Source organism: Ursus americanus, chromosome 33, assembly GCF_024610735.1.
Source record: "Ursus americanus isolate L20-20 chromosome 33, mUrsAme1.1.p, whole genome shotgun sequence".
Lineage (NCBI taxonomy): Eukaryota > Metazoa > Chordata > Mammalia > Carnivora > Ursidae > Ursus > Ursus americanus.
Window position 1 is genome coordinate 30,586,976 of NC_142159.1, and position 7,817 is coordinate 30,594,792.

Here is a 7,817-nt window from a genome sequence, read left to right on the forward strand (position 1 = left end):
GTTGTAAAGCTTGTGCCTGCATTTCACTTAATTCCGTAGGGTTTCTAATTAATTGTTTATATTTCTGGAGAAGTCAGGGGATAATTGGACTCCATTTCAGTTTGAATTTTCAAAATGTAGTGGATTCAGCTGGACCCCAGAACGGACAGGTGCCTCCACTGAACTGAGCGCACCGGCCCTGCACCGCCCCCACCGCCCGCAGGGGGCGCCCGAGTCCCGCTCCGCGACTCCCGCCGGGCATGCGCTTTCCGGTGCGCTGGCAGGTGTTCCAAGTCCTCAACCCTCTGTGCTGACGCCCAGGCCCCGGGAGGACGTGGGGCCTCATCCACGGTCAGGAGCCCGGCCTCTTCAGGACCTGCTGTGGAGACTTCGGGAGGACGTGGGGCCGCGTCCACGCGGACAGGACCTGCAGTGGAGGACGTGTTTCCGCGTCCACACCAACGGACCCGGGTCTCCCCAGGACCCGCCGCGGGAGGAGAAGGTGAGGAGAAGCCTCCTGAGCCGGGACTGCCGAGGGGTCCGTGCTCACAGGACCCCGCGGAGGAAGGGCGCGCTGTGTAGACGGTAGGGTTTCCGTGGTTTCTGTGCGGTGCCGTGGGGTCGCTGGCGGGGCTGTGAGCGGGGCTGTGGGGTCTCCCCTTCTGGGCCCGGATCCGCTGGGCTGGTCCGCGGGTCCGTGTTTACGCGCACACGGATCCGGTTCCGGGGGCTCCGCAGGCGGTCTGCAGTCAGGGAACCTCCGGCCGCCCACCTGGTGCTCGTGCTCCCCCGGCCTCGGCCCCGCAGGGTCCTCCCCACGTCCACACGCGGTCCGGGCTGTCGGTTCGGCGTCTGGAGGTTCGGTAGCGACGGCGCGCGCTCTGCAGACAGACGGCTGTGGGGAGAGCAGGTGTTCTCACGGCGTCGGTCTTTCCGTCTCCGCGTGTCTCCCTCGACATCTGTCGTCGGTGTCTCACGGGTGTCCGAGGGCAGGGCTGTCCGTCTCCCTCGACGTCTGTCGTCAGTGTGTCATGGGTGTCCGAGGGCAGGGCTGTCCGTCTCCCTCGACGTCTGTCGTCGGTGTGTCACGGGTGTCCGAGGGCAGGGCCGTCCGTCTCCCTTGAGGTCTGTCGTCGGTGTCTCCTGGGTGCCCGAGGGCAGGGCTGTCTGTCTCCCTCGAGGTCTGTGGTCGGTGTCTCCCGGGTGACCGTCTGTCGTCGGTGTCTCAGGGGTGTCCAAGGGCAGGGCTGTCCGTCTCCCTCGACGTCTGTCGTCGGCGTCTCACGGGTGTCCGTCTGTGGTCGGTGTCTCACAGGTGTCTGAGGACAGGGCTGTCCGTCTCCCTCGCCGTCTGTCGGTGTGTCACGGGTGTCCGAGGGCAGGGCCGTCCGTCTCCCTTGAGGTCTGTCGTCGGTGTCTCCCGCGGGACCTTCTGTTGTCGGTGTCTCACGGGTGTCCAAGGGCAGGGCCGTCCGTCTCCCTCGAGGTCTGTCGTCAGTGTCTCCTGGGTGCCCGAGGGCAGGGCTGTCTGTCTCCCTCGAGGTCTGTGGTCGGTGTCTCCCGGGTGACCGTCTGTCGTCGGTGTCTCAGGGGTGTCCAAGGGCAGGGCTGTCCGTCTCCCTCGACGTCTGTCGTCGGCGTCTCACGGGTGTCCGTCTGTGGTCGGTGTCTCACAGGTGTCTGAGGACAGGGCTGTCCGTCTCCCTCGCCGTCTGTCAGTGTGTCACGGGTGTCCGAGGACAGGGCTGTCCGTCTCCCTCGACGTCTGCCCTCGTTGTCTCCTGGGTGACCGAGGACAGGCCTGTCCGTCTCCCTTGACATCTGTCATCAGTGTCTCATGGGTGTCCGAGGGCAGGGCTGTCTGTCTCCCTCGACGTCTGCCCTCGTTGTCTCCTGGGTGACCGAGGACAGGCCTGTCCGTCTCCCTTGACATCTGTCATCAGTGTCTCATGGGTGTCCGAGGGCAGGGCTGTCCGTCTCCCTCGACGTCTGCCCTCGTTGTCTCCTGGGTGACCGAGGACAGGCCTGTCCGTCTCCCTTGACATCTGTCATCAGTGTCTCATGGGTGTCCGAGGGCAGGGCTGTCCGTCTCCCTCGACGTCTGCCCTCGTTGTCTCCTGGGTGACCGAGGACAGGCCTGTCCGTCTCCCTTGACATCTGTCATCAGTGTCTCATGGGTGTCCGAGGGCAGGGCTGTCCGTCTCCCTCGACGTCTGCCCTCGTTGTCTCCTGGGTGACCGAGGACAGGCCTGTCCGTCTCCCTTGACATCTGTCATCAGTGTCTCATGGGTGTCCGAGGGCAGGGCTGTCCGTCTCCCTCGACGTCTGCCCTCGTTGTCTCCTGGGTGACCGAGGACAGGCCTGTCCGTCTCCCTTGACATCTGTCATCAGTGTCTCATGGGTGTCCGAGGGCAGGGCTGTCCGTCTCCCTCGACGTCTGCCCTCGTTGTCTCCTGGGTGACCGAGGACAGGCCTGTCCGTCTCCCTTGACATCTGTCATCAGTGTCTCATGGGTGTCCGAGGGCAGGGCTGTCCGTCTCCCTCGACGTCTGCCCTCGTTGTCTCCTGGGTGACCGAGGACAGGCCTGTCCGTCTCCCTTGACATCTGTCATCAGTGTCTCATGGGTGTCCGAGGGCAGGGCTGTCCGTCTCCCTCGACGTCTGCCCTCGTTGTCTCCTGGGTGACCGAGGACAGGCCTGTCCGTCTCCCTTGACATCTGTCATCAGTGTCTCATGGGTGTCCGAGGGCAGGGCTGTCCGTCTCCCTCGACGTCTGCCCTCGTTGTCTCCTGGGTGACCGAGGACAGGCCTGTCCGTCTCCCTTGACATCTGTCATCAGTGTCTCATGGGTGTCCGAGGGCAGGGCTGTCCGTCTCCCTCGACGTCTGCCCTCGTTGTCTCCTGGGTGACCGAGGACAGGCCTGTCCGTCTCCCTTGACATCTGTCATCAGTGTCTCATGGGTGTCCGAGGGCAGGGCTGTCCGTCTCCCTCGACGTCTACCCTCGTTGTCTCCTGGGTGACCGAGGACAGGCCTGTCCGTCTCCCTTGACATCTGTCATCAGTGTCTCATGGGTGTCCGAGGGCAGGGCTGTCCGTCTCCCTCGACGTCTGCCCTCGTTGTCTCCTGGGTGACCGAGGACAGGCCTGTCCGTCTCCCTTGACATCTGTCATCAGTGTCTCATGGGTGTCCGAGGGCAGGGCTGTCCGTCTCCCTCGACGTCTGCCCTCGTTGTCTCCTGGGTGACCGAGGACAGGCCTGTCCGTCTCCCTTGACATCTGTCATCAGTGTCTCATGGGTGTCCGAGGGCAGGGCTGTCCGTCTCCCTCGACGTCTGCCCTCGTTGTCTCCTGGGTGACCGAGGACAGGCCTGTCCGTCTCCCTTGACATCTGTCATCAGTGTCTCATGGGTGTCCGAGGGCAGGGCTGTCCGTCTCCCTCGACGTCTGCCCTCATTGTCTCCTGGGTGACCGAGGACAGGCCTGTTCGTCTCCCTTGACATCTGTCATCAGTGTCTCATGGGTGTCCGAGGGCAGGGCTGTCCATCTCCCTTGACGTCTGTCCTTGGTGTCTCAGGGGTGTCCGAGGGCAGGGCTGTCCCCTGTTGAGTATTTCATGGAGGAGGAGGAGGGAAGGGGAGGGTTGTTCTGGAGGAAAGTCCCCTGGAGAAAAGCGGGGTTCGGGGTGATGGAGGTTCTCCCCGGCTGAGCTGTAGGGGTGGTGATTTCTGGGAGGTGGTGAAACCTGCATGTTCCCCTTTGGGGCCTGTGACTGATGAGTCTCTGCTGTGGGGCTTCTAATGTGGGGTCTGTAATTGACAGTTGTTCCTGTGACTGACACTGTGATCGGCTCCGCTGCCCAGCCCCCCTTCTGGCGACCCTAGTCCACTGTACTGAGCCTTCCCTTCATGCATTTTCACAGTTCTAACCGGTTTTTGGTGGAGCGTCGTGGAAAATTGGAATTCCAGATCCCGCTGCTTCTCCTGAACCCAAGACACAGGGGCCGCCGATGTCATCCTCCCACAAGTCTCTTGCTAACCTGTGGCGTCCTACACTGGCGAGTGGCCTCTCTGTGGTGGGTGAACCAGGTCTGGGAGGACTTGGCCTCCATCAGGAAGCTTGATGTGGTCTCAGCTCCTGTGACCTGGTGCTGACCTGGTTGTTTGTAAGAGTACTTGACTCTGTGGTGATTTCAAGGTGCAGTGAACCTGTCACAGCAGCACAAATACGCTTTATCTCCACACTCGGACTCCCCAGCTGTCGTTTCTTTACCACACGGGATACTTCAGTGCGTTTTACCCCGAACAGGGACACGTTCCCGCGGAACCACCACATAGCCTTGAGCAAGGAAATCATTGCAGTTTCCATATTATAATCCAGACCACAGGCCCACTTGAACTGTCGCCACCTGCCCCGCTGTCTGAAATGTCCTGCTCCATTCGGATCCAGTTTTCTTCTTCTGCAACTGCTCCCGAGACTTTCCTGTATTTGCACAACCCTGATGGATTTAGGAGCACAGATGGCTCCAATCTGGGTGGCCTGTCTGGATGGCTTATGTCGCTTGGGCTGTTTTCAGTGTCCATCCACGTGGTGACATGCATCAGTCCTTCATTTTTTCACTGTGACTAAACATAGTAACATTTACCACTTAAAACATTTCAGGGTCACAGTTCTCTGGCCTTAGGTGAGTTCACATGGTTGTACACCATTCTCTAGAACTTTTTCTTTCTCCCCGAGGGAGACTGTATGCATGAAACACCAACTCCCCATTCCCCTTTCCTCTCAGCCCTGCAGCCACGTTCAACTTTCTGTCTCTAGAAACCTCATACAGGTGGAATCACACAGTGTCTGTCCTTCTGTGAAAGCCAGCATCCTGTCCTTGTTCCTGATTTCAGAGTAGAGCTGTCAATCTTCAGACTTGAGCATGGTGCTTGCTATAGATTTATTGAAAAAGATTACCCCTTATTCCTGTTTTCATGAGTGTTTATATCGGCAACAGACATTGGATTTTGGTTAGAACCTTTTCTGCATCAATTAATATGACCACATGTTTTTATTCAAAAATTTATTGCGGAGTATAGCATTGCTTGTTTTCAGTATATTGAACAAGCTTTGAGATGTTTGTGAAGAGACACTTGCTTATGATGCACAATATATTTAAGAGCTCTTGGTTTTGCAATTTCTCTGATCAGGCTTCTTACATCTATTTTAAGACAGGTGTAGGGATGTATTTGCTGGTTTTGTGATGATTTCATTGGGGTTGGTATTAGGGTTAGGATTGGTGTTACGGGTTGCTAGGGTTATGGTTGGGTTAGGGTTAGGGTTAGGGGTCTCCCTGTCCTCTTACGCACAGAGCCCATTCTCCTCCAGTAACCAGAGTGATCTTTTCGACACATAACCTTTGGGCCTCTCTGTGGTCTGCTCCCCTCCTGCCCATCCTCTCCAGCCTCACCTCTCCCACCACGGCCTGCCTCTCTGTGGGCCACCCAGGGGTGTGGTTGTCCCACATGTGCCTCTGGCCTGAGTCCAAGCCTTTGCATTCACTGTGCCCTCTGCCAGGGCACTCTTCTCTCCCCCTGCTTCATGTTTGGGTTGTTTCCCCATTGGCCGGGGGATTGCCCGGCACAAATTCGAATTGCCCCCTGATGACCTGACTCATGCCTGCTCTGTGTGTGTGTGTGTGTGTGTGCTTGTCCCCTATTTAAATGTAGTGCCCGCCTTCCTGATGTGAGCAATTTGCTAACCTGCCCGTGATGGGGCAGGTGTAAGAAAGTAGCCTTAGTGTCTGCACAAAAAATCAGTCCCAGAGGGGCTCACCACACTTGCCTGATGATGGGGGAGCTGCTGTCCCCATGGTGGGGAGCAGGTAGTCCCCTCAAAGGGGGACCAGCCATGTGAGGCGGTTGGACAAGACTCCCAGCTTCTTGTCTGGGGAGATGTAGACCTGGACCTGGAAGCTTACACCCTTGGATTCACGGCTGGGGCCTAAGCAAGCTCCTTCTTCTTCCAGAGGTCCTCTTTCCCCTTCCCTGACCATGGGCTGGACCTGATTCCTGACCTGGGGGAGTTCGAGGGTGACACCTCCTAGGAATACCAGGGGTTTACTGAGGACCTTGTCAGCAGGATGCCCAGTAGCCTTCAAGGGAGGACCGTACAGGAGGTAGAGACAGCTCTGTGGGGGCCAGTGACATCTCACTCAAAACAAATTGGGGCAGGTGGCCGGCCCTGCTGGTTCTACCCAGACTGTAGAGCATAGAAACCAGGGCTATGCCCCAAGGTGCTCCTCTCCTGGCAGGTGGGGACAGGACCTGGGGGTTTGCCCGGGAGCTCAGCACAGGGGGAGTGTTCCTGGCTCCAGCATGCTAGAGCCCATGTGGGGCTGCATGGGCTTCCAACCTCTTAAGCCTTAGGTACCCCTTTGTAAGGTGGGGTGCTGACGGCCCCCATCTCTGGGAGCAGAAAGTTGGGAGCCCATGGGAAGACTCACTCAGGAGAGGCCAGGAGAGTGGCTGTTGCTTAAAGCAGCCCAGGGCCTGCCCCCTTGAAGAAGGTACACAGGTTTATGGCCCTCAGCTTTGGTGTCCTGCTGCCAGCCTCTGGCAGTGACCCTCCTCTCACCCTGTCCCCTGTCCCTGTAGCTATGTGGTCTTCCTGGAGCTGGTCCTGCAGACGGTGAAGAAGCACTTCATGGTGGGACACAGGGTCACCTACTAGGTCTTCACCGACCAACCATCTGCCGGGTCCACGTTCCCCTCTGGGAGGGCCACAGGGTGGTGGTCCTCATGGTGGACACAGGGTCACCTAGTACATCTTCACCGATCAGCTGGCTGCCGGGCCCATGTCCCTCTCCGGGGGGGCCGGAGGGTGGTGGTCCTCGAGGTCCGCAGTGCCCCGCGCTGGCAGGATGTGTCCATGCAGCACATGGCGATGATCAGCTTCTGCGAGCAGCTTTTCCTCCACGAGGTGGACATCCTGTCGTGCACGGACGAAGACCTGAAGTTCCATGACCACATGGGTGTGGAGATCCTGTCCCCTTTCTTTGGCACCCTGTACCCCAGTTTCTACTGGGCAGCCCATGAGGACTTCAGCTACGAGCACTGGCCGCAGTCCCAGGCCCACATCCCCAGGGACCAGGACAACGTTTACTACATGGGGGCCTTTTTTGGGGGGGAGGACAGTGGCGGAGGTTCACTGACTGACCTTGGCCTGTCACCAGGTGATGGGGGTCGACCTGGCCAATGGGATGGAGACCATGTGGCCTGACAAGAGCCACCTGAACAAGCCCACCAATGTGCTGGCCCCATAGGACCTGTGGGACCCACAGCTGCTGAGCTGAACCCCGGAGGCCATATGGGACCCACGGCTGCTGGGCTGCCCCCCCCAGGTCATGAAGAAGCTGAGATTCGGGCAGTGCCCAGGAATCACCAGGACATCCAGAACGCATGAGGGGCTTGCCCCGTCTCCGTCAGGGGGTGCTGCCCTGAGCAGAGCCATAAGAGCAGATTCCTTCTTCTGTCCCCTCAGCTGTGGAGTCCGGCACTGCCTGCTTGGGCATGTCCAGGGCCCCTAGCTGCCCCCATGCACAGGAGGCCTGCCTGGGGCACAAGTTCCTTTCTTTGTGGTCGGTGCATCTCGATAACTTCTGGGTCATTTGCAGCTGCGAACGGCTCCAGTTTTATGTTGAATGTTTTTCTGTGTCAATGCTGAGCAACCATCTTTAAAAAGAACAATTGAGGGAAAAGGTTTTCTCCCTGGTTCTAAACGGACACGGCCTGGTGGGCTGGGAGCGGCCCTGCAGCAGCCTTGGAGCCAGAACGGGCCCTGGCTGAGCCTTCCTCCC

The 7,817-nt window shown here is 58.9% G+C and overlaps 1 pseudogene; it reads left to right on the top strand.

Annotated features, from left to right (window-relative positions):
- Nucleotides 1-239: 239 nt before the first annotated feature.
- LOC123802035 (histo-blood group ABO system transferase-like) lies at nucleotides 240-7,313 on the top strand (annotated as a pseudogene).
- Nucleotides 7,314-7,817: the final 504 nt, after the last annotated feature.